Source organism: Notamacropus eugenii, chromosome 2, assembly GCF_028372415.1.
Source record: "Notamacropus eugenii isolate mMacEug1 chromosome 2, mMacEug1.pri_v2, whole genome shotgun sequence".
In the NCBI taxonomy this organism is placed as follows: Eukaryota; Metazoa; Chordata; class Mammalia; order Diprotodontia; family Macropodidae; genus Notamacropus; species Notamacropus eugenii.
The window spans coordinates 491,750,444-491,765,303 of NC_092873.1; the positions used below are offsets into that span (position 1 = coordinate 491,750,444).

Sequence of the window (14,860 nt, forward strand, 5' to 3'; positions counted from 1 at the left end):
CTCTCACACCATCTCTCTCAGTTGCCAATTTTTGTCAATTCTCCTTCTTCATCATCACCGCGTCTACAATCAACCTATTTAGGTCCTCATTATCTCTTGCCTAGGCTATTGCACTTCCTCCCTAACGCGTCTCCTTATCTCCAGTCTCTCTTCCAGTCCATCTTTCACCATCTGCCAATTTGATATTCCTAGAGCCCATACCTGACCATGTCATGCTCCTGCTCCATAAACTTCAAAGCCATGAAGCAACCCTTAGGATAACATACAGATGCTTCTCTTTAGCATTCACTGCTTTTCATAATCTGGTTCGAGTCTATATTTTCAGGCTAATTATACACCATTCTCTTCTTACATTAAGCTCTAGCAATGCTGACTTCTAAATCCCTATGCATTGTTACATTGGAATGTATCTATCTTTATATATTTACATATATGTGTATATGCATACATATACATACATACATACATAGAGAGAGAGAAAGAGAGAGAGAGAGAATACAGTGTAGAAGAGTATATGTCAGAAGGAGGAAAATCTGCCTATATTCATATCTTGTATTTATCTTTCCTATACACCAAATCTGCATCTACATATGGACACGCACCAATGCACAAAATATACATATATGCATAAATATATATATGTTCTGCAATACACATGTAGACACATAACATACTCATACTTGCACACACATGTACATAGACACTTAAGATTTGGGGACTGTGCTACTTTTAGCAACAGGGTTTCAAACTGATTTCATCATTATAGAAAACACCTGATGTTGAAAACCCTCCCTCCACTGCAGGTTAGTATCTCACCTTAGACTTTGAGACAGAAAGGCACTGAAGGGTTAAGCAACTTACTTGTGGTCCCACAGCTAGTCTTTTTCAGAAACCCAACCTATTCTCGGCTCTGGCTGACACCAAGTCTACTTTTCTTTCCTCCATTAAATACTGTAAAACTATTAATACCGAGTCCCGCCACCGTCGCTGCCATCGCAGCAGCCTCGAGCCCGGCTCGCCACCATCATGTCCCGCTACTTGCGTTCGCCCAACACGTCCCTGTTTGCGAGGAATGTGGCCTACGGCACCAGGTCTGAAGATTCGCGCTGGGAATTTGGTCGTTATGGTCCCATAGTCGATGTGCATGTGCCACTTGATTTCTACACTCGTCGTCCAATTACGTTGCTTACGTTCACTTTGAAGATGTTCATGGTGCTGAAGATGCCCTGCATAATTTGGACCGAAAGTGGATTTATGGACGTCAGATTGAAATCCAATTTGCACAAGGGGATCGCAAAACACCAAATCAAATGAAAGCCAAGAAAGGGAGAAATGTATACAGCTCTTCTCGCTGTGATGACTATGACAGATATAGGCAATCCAGAAGCCGAAGCTAAGAAAGGAGGAGGTCTAGGAGTCGTTCTTTTGATTACAACTGCAGAAGATCTTATAGTCCTAGAAACAGTAGACCTACTGGAAGACCACGCCATAAAAGAAGTCATTCAGACAATGATCAGAGTAGAAGACCTGTGGCGTGAGACTTGATTTGGCTCTTGGTTTAATCCTCATGGAGGGTAATACTGCTCCAATCTCTCCTGCCCAAAGAGTCTCCCACCTGGCAGACCATAAGGAGGACTTCTGAAAGTCTGAGAATAAAGAGCAAACTGAACAGCAAAAAAACCTACAACAACAAAATACCCCACTGATACATTTTGTATCTTTCCACTTTGGGCTGACAAAGATAGACACAGGAAATCTCAGACAATATTTAGCTAGTTTATCTTGGTTAATCTATCAGATGGAGTAAGGTTTGTTAAGTTAGCAATAACACAGGGTATGATGCATGTTATCCTGTAATGAAGTCATGCTTGAACTGTTTGGTGAAGCATGAACATCCAACACCAGCGGATGCTGTCAATTCAATTACAGTGTGAACTATGGAATTAACTCCTTCTTGAAGTCCCCCATCACAGAAAATAAGCAATCTGAGGCAATCATTTTGTATGCTTTTTCTTCCATTACACATGTAGCTAACTTTTGTCATTTCTACATTCACAATATGTCTCATATATATCCTCTCCTTTCTACTCAAACTGCAGGACGTCATCTCCTCACATGGAGACTCTAGCAGTAACAGCTTTCTGCTTGGCCTCCCTGACTCAGAGCCCTCTTCTATCTAGCCCATTCGGCCTCAGCTCCCAAAATGTGTATATGTAAATATATATATATATTCAGATCTCCACCACCAATTTGTTCTCTTGGAATTCCCTGTAGAATAAAACATACTTTTAGAAAAAAATGACAGAAATGTTTTGTATAAGAAGAATAGAAGTTAGCATACTCAAACAGAAAAGGAAAATATATTGTTATGAAGTATAAACTCTAGTTGTATTAGCTATCTATTTATAAAACATTGACTGAGAAGTAGCATTCCTTAATATTTCATGGGAAACTTTTTACTTACAAAGGCTCAGGTACTTTGGCACTTAAAAGCAGATACTACCCTGTCATTGTTCAATCTTTGCAGCTGATAAGTCTATGTAACAACTATCTAATCTTTTTCATCTCCTATGACTTAATTATGTTATACTGATTATCCTGACCTTTGTTCTCTAACAAAATATTTTAATGGTTTCATACAAAATATCCTGTAAAAACATAGGTATATACCTGGTACATATGATACACCAAAGAGATCTTCTTTTCTATTGGAAACAACCAAGAAACCTTGATCAACAATTCATAAAGATTTTCAAAGACTATTCCACAAGAAGAACTATTTCATTGATCTAGTTGCCTCCAAATGGCTAAAAGTGTTCAAATTGCATCCCAGATCTTAGCTGGAAAGATTGTAGCTCTGTATCAGTTACTTGCAACAGAGTTTATCCAGACACTGTAATTTCTGATAATGGTCTTCAGTTTTCTCAGTCAATCTTTAGAAATTCATTGCCAAGACACTGGTTCAAATTGTTACCAACATACTTTGACTTCAAAGAAATGGTCCACTATAAAATATGCTAGATTCTCAGGATATCCTGAAGAATTTTGCAGATTACTAGAGAACAAAAAATTCCAATTTTCTCCCATTAACCTATGTTCAGCAAGAGAAGACTGGGATTGTCAGGCAGAGAAATCGTCTGCTAACTTACTAACGGAGCAACCTTTGAACACTTTTTTTTTGTTATTTACACCCACCGTCAGCCCCTATCCCTTCTCATACGAAGCTGAACACAACTGGTGAAAGTCTCACAAATGTGTTGACTGAGTAAGCTACATAATCAGGTAGTCCATTCACCACAGGAAAACAGACCTTGTATTCCTCCAAAACTGATTCCCTATACTATGTTCATAAAATTTATCCAAAACCTTTTCATTTTTAATCCTTTTCAAATCTCAACTCTCATTCTCTTAGCTGAGGTTCTTGCATCTTACTTTACGAGAAAATTAAGGTCATTTGTCATGAACTCTCTTTTTCCCTTTTCTTTTCACCTAAAATAGCACATTGACATTAATTGCTCTATCATCCTTTATAACAATCTCTTCTAATGAGTTGACCCCTCTCCTTACCAAAATCAACTTCTCTAAATTTATCCCTGATTCCATACCCTGCCTATTTATCCAGAAAATTGCCTTCTCCATCATCCCTAACCTCTCTCAAATCTTCTGCCTTTCCCTGTCTGATGCTTCTTTCCCTATTGCCTTCAACCATGCTTTAATCTCCCATAATCAAACTCCTATAATCAAAATTGACAGTCAAACTCAAGTGGAACTGAATCCCTGCAAGGCAACCTATTGACTTAAAAACTACAAATTAACATTTTCAATGTTCTATTATATGTGTGTGTGTGTGCATGTGGTGTGTGTGTGTGTATGTGTATGTGTGTGTGTGTGTGCTAAATATTTCCCAATTATATTTGAGTCTGTTACCAGAGACCTTGAAAGTCAAACTTCTGTCAAATAGGCACTAGGCCCTAATAACTCCTCAAGTGAGTGTTCTCTCTTACCCCAAGGTATCTATACTTATGTCTTCTATTACTTCTCCTAACAATCACTCCTCAAACCATTGTGAACTATTTTCCAGCTGTGTCATTCAACTGAAACCACTTTTTCCAAAGTTAATAGCAATGTCTTAATCAAAACTCTGATGGTTTTAATGGGCTCTCATCCTTCTTGGCCTCTTTTCTGCCTTTAACATCATTAGTCACAACCTCCTTGTGGACCTTCATGACCCATCTGTCTCTTGGTTCTCCTCTAATCTATACAACCACTCTTTCTTAGTCTTCATCTTACGACACCCCCATTCCCAAAGCTCTGCCTCGACCTTCTCTCTCTGCCAACTCTCTTGGGGAATTCATTAGGTTTAGTGGGTTAAATATCAACCCTACACTGATGACTCACAAACCAATAAATACAGGCCTAATGTCTCTCTTGACTTACAGAACCAAATCTTCATTTGCTGATTAGATCTTTCAAAATGAATATACTGGAAACATCCTAACTTCAATATATTCAAAACTGAACTCTTTATTCCCACCCACCCCCCCAATTGTCCTCTATTTCAAGCTTCACTATTTCCATCAATGACATCATGACTGTTTCTTATGTTCTCTCAGGTGTCCTCTTTGGTATCATCCTTGTATTCTCAGACTTACTCATCCAACATATCAAATCAGTTGCTTAAATTTGTCAGTTCAAGCTCTCAAAAATGTCTCTCGTTTGACTTCTTTTCTCTTCTATTTGGTCAATCAGTAACCACCCTTAGTTCAAACTGTCATTACCTCTTGCCTTAAATTTCTTATTTGGTTCCTTGGCTCAAAACATTCCAATTTCAGATGATTTTCCATATGCCTGACACATCTTAAGTTAAGATGTGACTATGCTGCTCTCCTACTCAGTAAATTCCAGTAGTACCTTATTTCCTCTAGAATCTATAAATTCTTCTAACTTTTAAAGTCCTTCACAATCTGGTTACAGTTCTATCCTTTTGGCATCAATGGGTATTCAAGTTGCAGACACCACTATCTAAAATGGCCTCCCTCTCCTTTCCAACTCCCTAACTTGTTCATATTTATATACTGTATCATACCCCCTATACATATATATATATATATGTATATGGGTATACATATATATGTATATGGGTATACATATATATATATGTATATGGGTATATATGATGCCTTTGTTAGAACCTTTAGACAATTACTTATTTCATTCTTTGTATTTATATCCCCTGTGATTAGCATAGCACATAGTACATAGCAGGAACTTAATAAATGATCATTGATTGTTTGGTGGCCAGAATGATTGTCTCTATCCAAATGAAGATATCTGAGACAAGCAACTACATATTCTGAATGCTGTCATAATCTGCCATGCTTCACTAATTGTTACAAGTCAGCTTTTCCTAAAAACATGGAGTTCTAAGATCATGTTGCTCTCCTGACACTATAATTGAGGTCATGAGTTTAAAGTACAGATGGACTTGCACTGTGTACCCATGTGAAAGTCTTCCTCCTTAGATGATGTTACAACAACTTACCTGATCCAAGATTACTTGAACAGCCTGCCACTTTCTTGAACTGGCTACAGATGGCAAAGCCCATGTAATCAATTACTATGTTCCCTCGTCCATGGAATGAACCTGCTTTCTAATAAAAGTTCTTGATTGTGGACTGATTTTAGGAGCCAAGAGGGGAGAATTGAACCTAGTTATACCTCAGCTAATCATGATTCAAAACTTTTGCTGAAAAGCAACAATTTGTCTTCCCTCTCTACACTTCTCTTCAAATATCTAATCACCTAAAATCTGTGTCTAAATTCTCAAATCAAGACTTTGGAGCTTGACAGAGAAAAAAGGATATGGAACTGAAGCTAGAGATATAGTTAGACATGCAAATATATATGTAAATACAGACATATGTGCATGCATATGATTATGAATATACACCCATAAATGCTTGTGTATATACACATGTACAAACCCACATCAACACACATGTAGTAAATTTCTCAAGGTCACACAGCAAGTGGTAAAACTGAAACTGGAGCCCATATCCTCCGATGAATGACTTACCACTGTACCATGCTAATCAAAAGATGAAATTCAAAGTGTTCAAAATCAGTTTAAGATGTTGAAGTGCAAAAAGAAGGTTAAACTGACAAAAAAAGAACTGAAGTCTTTCCAGCATAATTCTTTTGTTGCATTATTTATTTTATTCCACTTCTATAGGACTCTGTTGGTAATCTATTTATTATCTACATGGAAACTCTGTATCACTGTGAATATTTTATTTCATCCCTAACTATGCTGCTTACTAACCATATGATTATGGAAGCAAGTCCTTTTACTTCTCTTGGCCTTAGTTTCCTAATTTTTCAAATGGAGTTTGAATAGAAGCTCTCTTCTTTAAAATTCCTTCTAGTTCTAAAACTATAACCTAATGATTTAGTGGAATATTCCACTAAACAAATATATTAACAGTAAACCTAGAGCAGCACATTTCTTCTTATAGTGTTAGCAGTGTGCTAGCGTTTGATCTTGCATGTGTTATTCTGTGGGTGCAAGTAAGGAAACATGGAGGACAAAGGCAAGGCATAGGGTGGGTGTAAAGAGGCAGAATCACAGATAAGTAAATGTGATGAAGAACTATAGAGATGGCATTATTTACAGGATGAACAAGAGGTAGATGGGCAAATCCTATAGAAAGAGAAAGGGGAAACTACTCAATGGCCCATTAATTGCACTGGTGTCTTGTGGATGTTAAGTTAAAAGGAGGAAGGTCCAGCTGACTTTGGTAAGAGATCCTATGGCAAACACATGAGAATCTGGAGAAAAATGACAAGAATCACATAGAATGGGCAGACCAATGATCTGAGATCTGCACTATTGAAGGAGACCTCTACATTGATGAGACCACTGGGTTTGGGGAGAATTTGAATACTTTCAGCATGACTAGATATTGAAGTTATAAGTTTGCAGTACATGCTAATTTCAGAGTAAAGATCAAATTGGAAGCTTGACCATTCTCCCAATTTAAGAAAAGTGGCTATGTGAGTTATGGAAATGTTAATAGTACCAAGCAGCTGCAGCAACATAATCTACCATGTGTTTATATTAATGATAACAATAAGTGCTCAAGGGACTCAAAATAAGTTAATCTATTAAGATACAAATATCATTGGAAAGTGGTTGTAGAAGGATTATTTGTTATTGGAAAGAAGCTATCAATAATTACTGACATATGAGAGTATGTGTGGTTTATTCAATGAGAATCTTATCTTATGATCAGGAAGACTGATTCCAGATTACTTCTGACACTTAACAGACTGTATGACCTTAGCTGCAATGTCTCAGTTCACTTAGAAACTCTCGAAAAATATAAATTGCAGAGTAGATGCATACCAGTAGAAGATACCCTCATAAACAAGTTCTCTACACCAATGAAATTACAGGTGCATTTCCATCTCAACCCAAATCTGAACTTACAATTCCTTAATCAATGTGAAAATCTGTTGGTCATGCCTACCTGGTTAAATAAGTACATACCTGGAGTGTATTTATTATTATATGTACAACAGAAACCTTTAAATTGCTATCACTTACATTTTTGAGAGAGGAGAGTACAGATTGTCTCAACCTGATTTGAACAAACTCCTAAATTAGTAATTTGTGGTGAATGTTTATTAATCACACTGATGAATTTTACTTTGTATCAAATAAAAAATGTCAGAAATAGCGTGTATTAGCACGCTATTGATATATCGGGAAAATAAAATGAAAACTATAACAAAACAAAAGTCTTTCACGTAAATCCTTAAGGTGAAAAACTCTGAGAAGAGAAAAAAAAGTAATTGTGTGACCTTTGAAATCACATAGGAAAGGTGTGGGCAATGCATTAATCAGTCAGGTAGACTTTGCTCATAACAAAATGATATCTGCTTTATTACTTAATATGTGGATACTAGAAAGATTGGTACATAAACCAGCCATCATAATGTAATTGAATAGTGCAGAAAGTATATATTGCTAATGTTTAATACTCCAGCCATTCTGGAATACTATTCTAAGGTAATTTGTCATAACATAGAAAAATGACTGCTAGGTTACTTATTCTTTGGTTTCGTTGGTTTCCAATTCCCCCAGTCCTCTCCATCTCAAGGCATTCCTAACTAAGTGCAGTTCTGGATGTGGGTGTAGAGACCTCATTGTGACAAATCAAAGTTCCTAAAACAAATTTTTTATAATAAAATGCAAAGAACCTTTAAACACCAATAAGATAAACTATTTCAGAAATTAAAGGTTGTTGAGAAAGTACATAATGTTGAAGTTGCATTGAAAACTCTTTCAGAAATGTCTTAGAAGGTGTAATTTGCTTGGGGAGCAGCAAGGAGAAAAATTGATGCTCTAGGCTAGATTCCATTTTTTTTATTATTTTATTTATTTTTTTTTAATGTTCTACAATCACTTCCATAAAACTTAGATTTTTATTCCCTCACACCTACCTCCCACTACCCTCTTCCCTCCCCAAGATGGCATACAATTCTATATAGGATCTACATATACTTTCCTATTGAATACGTTTTCTCTGTAGTCATGCTATGCAGATGAACTAAAATAAATGGAAGAAATCACATAACAAATCAAAACATAATACACACACACACACACACACACACACACACACACACACACACACACACACAAACATGATCTGCTACATTCTGCGAATGAATTCCATAGTTCTTTCTCTGAGTGTGGAAGGTATTTTGCCTTAGAAAACCACTGGGAATTTTTTTTTTTAAGTTCTTGGGTTATTACAAAGTTCCGAGTCTACCAGAAAAAATTCTCACACGCTGTAGTCATTGCTGTGCACAAAGTTCTCCTGGTTCTGCTCCTTTCACTCAGCATCAGATCATATAAGTCCTTCCAAGCCTCCCTGAAGTCTTCTTGTTCATCATTTCTTATGGCACAATAGTACTCCATTACATTCATATACCATAATTTATTCAGCCATTCCCCAATTGATGGACATCCCCTTGATTTCCAGTTTTTGGCAACTACAAAGAGAGCTGCTATAAATATTTTTGTACATGTGGGACCCTTTCCCATTTTTATGATCTCTTGGGGATACAGTCCTAGTAGCGATATTGCTGGGTCAAAGGGTATGCACATTTTTGTAGCCCTTTGGGTATAGTTCCAAACTGTTCTCCAGAATGGTTGGATGAGCTCATAGCTCCACCAGCAATGAATTACCGTTCCAACTCTCCCACATCCTCTCCAACATTTATCATTTTCCTGTTCTGTCATGTTTGCTAATCTTATAGGTGTGATGTGGTACTTCAGAGTTGTTTTGATTTGCATCTCTCTAATCAAAAGTGATTTAGAGCATTTTTTCATATGATTATAGATATCTTTAATTTCTTCCTCTGAAAATTGGCTGTTCATATCCTTTGAGCATTTATCAATTGGGGAATGACTTGTATAGTTGTACATTTGAGTCAGTTCTCTATATATTCTAGAAATGAGGTCTCTATCCCTGAGATTAGCTGTAAAAATTCTTTCCCAATTTACTATATCCCTTCAAATTTTGGTTGCATTGGGTTTGGTTGTGCAAAAAGTTTTCAGTTTAATATAATCAAAATTATCCATCCCGCATTTTGTAATGTTTTCTATCTCTTCTTTAGTAAAAAATTTTTGACAAGAAGCAGCAAGCCCCTTAAACTACAGTCAGCACTTCCTGGGGTTAGTTGGTTTGAGAGGCTGCCTCAGCCCCAGCTACAGGAACTTTTACCCCAGATAGAGAGAGGAGTTAGGCATTTGAGCCCCAGAGGGTTGACTGAATCTCTGCTGATAAGGGACACCAGACTCAGCTGGGCTGCAAAGAGCAGCAGGGGTAAGAAGAAACCAGCACAGACTAGGTGAGTGCAGAAACACAGGGGCAGAAAGCCCCTGTCTGAGGACATTTACAAGAGGTTGGAGGTTTCACTTTGGTTCCAGGCTAGAGGGAACAACAGAAGATCTGGGGCAAGAGGCACCATTTCCCATTGCCTCCCAAGAGGCACCCAGTGTTAAAGGTGATTAAAAAAAATTAAGCTAGTATCACAAAAAATGCACAGGCAAAGGAGAAAGAATCCTACCATAGAAAGCTATTATGCGCATAGAGATGATTGGGGTTCAACTTCAGAGGAGGAAATTAAAGTAAAGTAACCCCCAAAGAGTAACATCAAATGGTTATAGAATTCACAGAAGATCTTAAAAAGACTAAAAAATCAAATGACAGATGGAAGAAAAAACTAAAACAAACAAACAAAGAATAATTCAAACAAATCCAAGAAGATTATGGAAGGAAAGTCAAGCAATTAGAAAAGGAGATCAAGAAGAAAATGACACTTTGAAAATTAGAATGGTGAAAAGTGAAGTCAGCAAAATTATAAGAGATCAAGGAATATTTAAATAAAATACAAATAATGGAAAAGATAGAAGAGAAAGTGAAACATCTTATAAGAAAACAGATTTAGAAAATAGATAAAGAAGAGAAAATATAAAAATAATGGGATTAATTGAAAGTTATGGTCAAAGAAAGAATCTTCATACAATAATACAAGAAATAAATTAAAGAAAATTGTCCTGAAGTGTTAGAATAAGGTGGTAAAATAGAAATACAATAAAAAAAGTCTAATGATCATCGTTCAAAAGAGATTCTATGAGGATAACTCTTAGGAATATCATTGTCAAATTCCGAAACCCCCAGCTCAAGGGTAAAATATTAAAAACATCAAGATTAAAACAATTTAAATATGATGGTGCCACAATTAGAATCACACAAGACCTAACAGCAGAGACATTAAAGGACTGCAGGTATTGGAATACAATATATTGAAGAACAAAAGAACTAGGGCTCTGGTCAAAAATATCATACCCTACAAAATTAAGTATTATCCTGAATGAAAAAAAAATGAACATTTGATAAAATCTCAGACTTTCAAGACTTTGTTAAAAAAAATCCTGAAGTTAATAGAAGTTAATAGAAGATGTGAAATACAAGAACCAAGAGAAATATAAGGTACATATGAAAAACAGATTATAAGAGATTCATAATGACAGACTTTTCACTTTTTATACATGTAAAATGTATGTCTAAGGTTCTTATTAATAATTGGTTAGCTCAAAAAAAAGATTGGGGTAAACTTTAGTATGATATGAATTTAAAAATTAAGACCATTTAGAAACAACTAAAAAGAGAAATTATTATGCAAGTTATTTATATTTATACAAATTATTTTATATAAACCCTTATATCATAATAAATATTATAAATATGTTATATTATCTAATTATGTATCATAGATACTCTATATAATATTACGTTACACATATTATATAATTAATTAATTATATGATATAATTAATAATATTATATATGATAATATGATAAACATATTGATATTCATACAAATTACTTTATACAAATAAGAGAATCAATATTGAGGAATTCGGGGAAGAAGGCTGGTAGTTCTGATAACCTACTTTCCTCAAGAATGGCGTTGAGGGAGCAATACATATATACACATATATATATGTATATGTGAGTATAAAAGGCTTCTAAATTCAGAAGAAATAAAATGGTAGAGGTATAGGGAGGGAGAAAAGGACAACTGAGAGATCTTTAGAGGAGAGAATGATGGAATAGATAAAAAGAGGGTATACAAGGCTGTTTAGATTTATGGGAATGGGAGGATAGGGAAAGGATCCTTAGAGGGGTTTAGGAAAGTAATAGGAGGGCAAGGTAGTGAGTAGAAGTCATGTAGAGGAGGCACAAGGGATAGGAAACAAGGGATGCACAAGCATAAAAACCAAGGTCAGGTGTAGAAGTTAGGAAAGCATATGCCTTCTATGTATGGATATACATATATGTGTATGTCTATATCTATAGCTATATAGAAACATATCTAAACTTTATGGTAAGCATTCTTGATGGGAGAGGAAGGGAAGAAAGAGAAAAGTAAATGCACAGCAGAGAACAAAAGAAAATTCACAAGGAAGCGAAGAGAAGATGGACAATTCTCAGCTCAATGTGTATCGTTTATCATATAGGCTTTCTTGAAATGAAAATTTGTTGTTTCCTATTTTGAATCCTCTCATGTTCTGATATGCACATGGCATGCTTTTCTTTCCTTTCTTGCTTTGTATTTAAGTTCCAATATTTAAGTTTATGATATGTTATTTTTTTCTTTTTTCTAGTCTGTATTTGAGTTCCAGCCCTTGAGTCTAAAGTAAAAGAAATGGATGGATGGAGAAGGAGCCTAATTCTTTTCACAAACAGGGAAGTTTCAAATTTAAGAAACTGTCTATATGGAATGTGTCAGAGTTGGCATCTGTTGATAACGTGTCGTATTCCAGCCTGGTTTTAGTAGATAATTTAAATAGTCAGAGAGAGAAGAATGGGTACTAAGTTCTGGGAGCCATGAATGGAGAGGCAGGCTATATCTCTTGCAGGATATATGTAGTCCTTTGAATAATTTATTATTGACTTTTTAGCAACTTGTTACTGAGTTCTCATTTCAAATAAGAAGTTGAGAGGAAACAGAGCCAGCCATCAATAAAGGAGGAAACTCAGGATCAGAAAAGTGTTGAAATATGCAGAGGAAGTTGCCAAAGGCCTCCTGCTACAATGACATTCACTATTTTATGTTCTTGGCTTACCATCCTATGAAATTATTTGCCAGAATTTCTCTACTCAGTCATGGAAACCTCTCCCTCTACTCCTGCCATAGGAACATATTTATGATTTCTGGGGAAGTGATTTTAAACCTTTATTTATTTAGCAAATATTTGCATTAAAGAACAATTTATTGTAGAACAGCTATTTCATCAGTATAGCGATATCTGCAGTTCAACAATTAATTAACTTCTAGATTCTCAAGCGGTTTAAGCTACTATACGAATACACGTACATACATAAGTATCTAATTTGCCCACACTCAGTTTTTCTCAGTTTCTTTTAAAACAATTTTAAAGTTTTGCCACTAACGTAAATACAAACAAGGGTGGAAGTACCTAATACCATTCCAAATAGACTTGTGATGAATAAAATGAGATAACATGGGAAGTGTTTCTCAGTCCTTTAAGAGCTACATTAATGCTGTCTACCACAAACTCAGGGTCCTTTTGGCTGTTGAAGGAGGTCCTTAAGGCTGCCAGACTATTGATTAGTGCTGGTAGATTCTGCTTTTTGACCTTCTCCAAACTCCTCTGTTTCCATTGAGAGCAATACCACCTTTCCAGCTTCCCATTTTCACAACCTGAGAGTCATCCTTGGAATTTCCCTCTCCCTCAATTCTCTCCATCCTATCCTTTGGCAAATCTTACTAATTTTGTTTCTGTAACAACACTCATGCTTACATACTTCCCCCCCCCCCACACACACACACATTCATCCATTTTTTACTTCCATTCAGGACTTCATTGTGTTTCACTTGGACTATTAGCCTTCAAAGTAGTCTCAAGTCTCACATCTCTCACCTTTCCAATTTCACATGGTCATCAAATTTCTATCATTAACTCAAGATCTGACCATGTCATTCCCCTTTCACACATCTTCAGTGCTTCTAGGACAAAATAATAACAGGAGCCATAACAATAATAATGGCACTTTTATAGTGCTTTATGCTTTGTACTTTGTAAAAAGTATTTACCTTTATCTTCATAACAACTTTGAGAGGTAGGTGCTACTACTTTCCCCATTTGACATATGGGAAAATTGAAGCAGATTGAAGTTGTCACTTACCCAATATCACAGAGGTACGACATGTCTGATAATGGAGTTGACCTGATGTTTTTCTTACTGTAGGTCCAGCACTCCATTCATTGCACCACTGAGCTGCCTAAGAACCCTTGTTCTAAATGTAGACTTAGGTGATTTTTCAAGCTCCTAGTACCTCTCCTAAAAATTGCCTTTTTTTTTCTTTGAATTTATTTTGTGTATACTTATATACATGCATGCTCCCCTCACCTTCGAGAATGTGACCTCATTGAAAGTCAGGGAATGTTTCACCTTTGTATCCCTAGTACATAACATGGAACATAGTAAGCACTTACCTGCCATATATTGCAAGAACCCTTTCCTGATCCTATTTCCTTCCCCCGGTTGTTAGTGCTCAAAAGACCGCTTGAAATTATTTTCCATTGTTTTATAGGTGTTTTTTTATTTATTTGTACACAATACACAAGCTGTATGCTACCAATAAAATAGAAGTTTCTTTATATACAGTAAAGACGTACAGATTTAAATGATTGTTTCAACTGTTTCAGAATTCTACTCCAAGAAATAGAAATAAGTGCTGAGGTTCAAAAGAAAATCTTATATATGCTTTAGAGAAAATGTTCATGGAGCTTTGCACACACCTTTATTGGAACAGACTTGTTTACTGGAAGAATCTATGAGTCTATTGTTTTGGGAACTCTATCAATGCAGATGATAACCTTCTTATGGTGTGGTAGAAGGCTTTGGTAGAGGTGATTTAGTTGGGGGGAATCACCATCCCATAATCAGAGACATAAGAAATAAGCCTTTCTGACCATAGCAAGACAGGTTTTTAGATGACTGATGCCCATTGCATGACAAGGTCTTCACGTGACCAAAGCCTGTCCTTCTTGGTAGAGCCTGAGAGGGTTGGAACTTACACTGGCTTAGTATTATTTCTCTTCCTTTGCATTTTCTCTCCACCCCCCCCCCCCACCAATTACATGTAAAACATTTTAACATGCATTATTTATTTTTAAAATTTTGAGTTCTAAATTGTCTCCCTCCCTCTAATATCACTCTCCTCCCTAAGATGGCAAGCTATTGGATATAGG

General features: G+C 36.0%; 1 pseudogene; it reads left to right on the forward strand.

The window, feature by feature from the left end:
* Positions 1-1,026: 1,026 nt before the first annotated feature.
* On the forward strand, positions 1,027-1,538 carry LOC140523214 (serine/arginine-rich splicing factor 10 pseudogene; annotated as a pseudogene).
* The last annotated feature ends 13,322 nt before the right edge of the window (positions 1,539-14,860 follow it).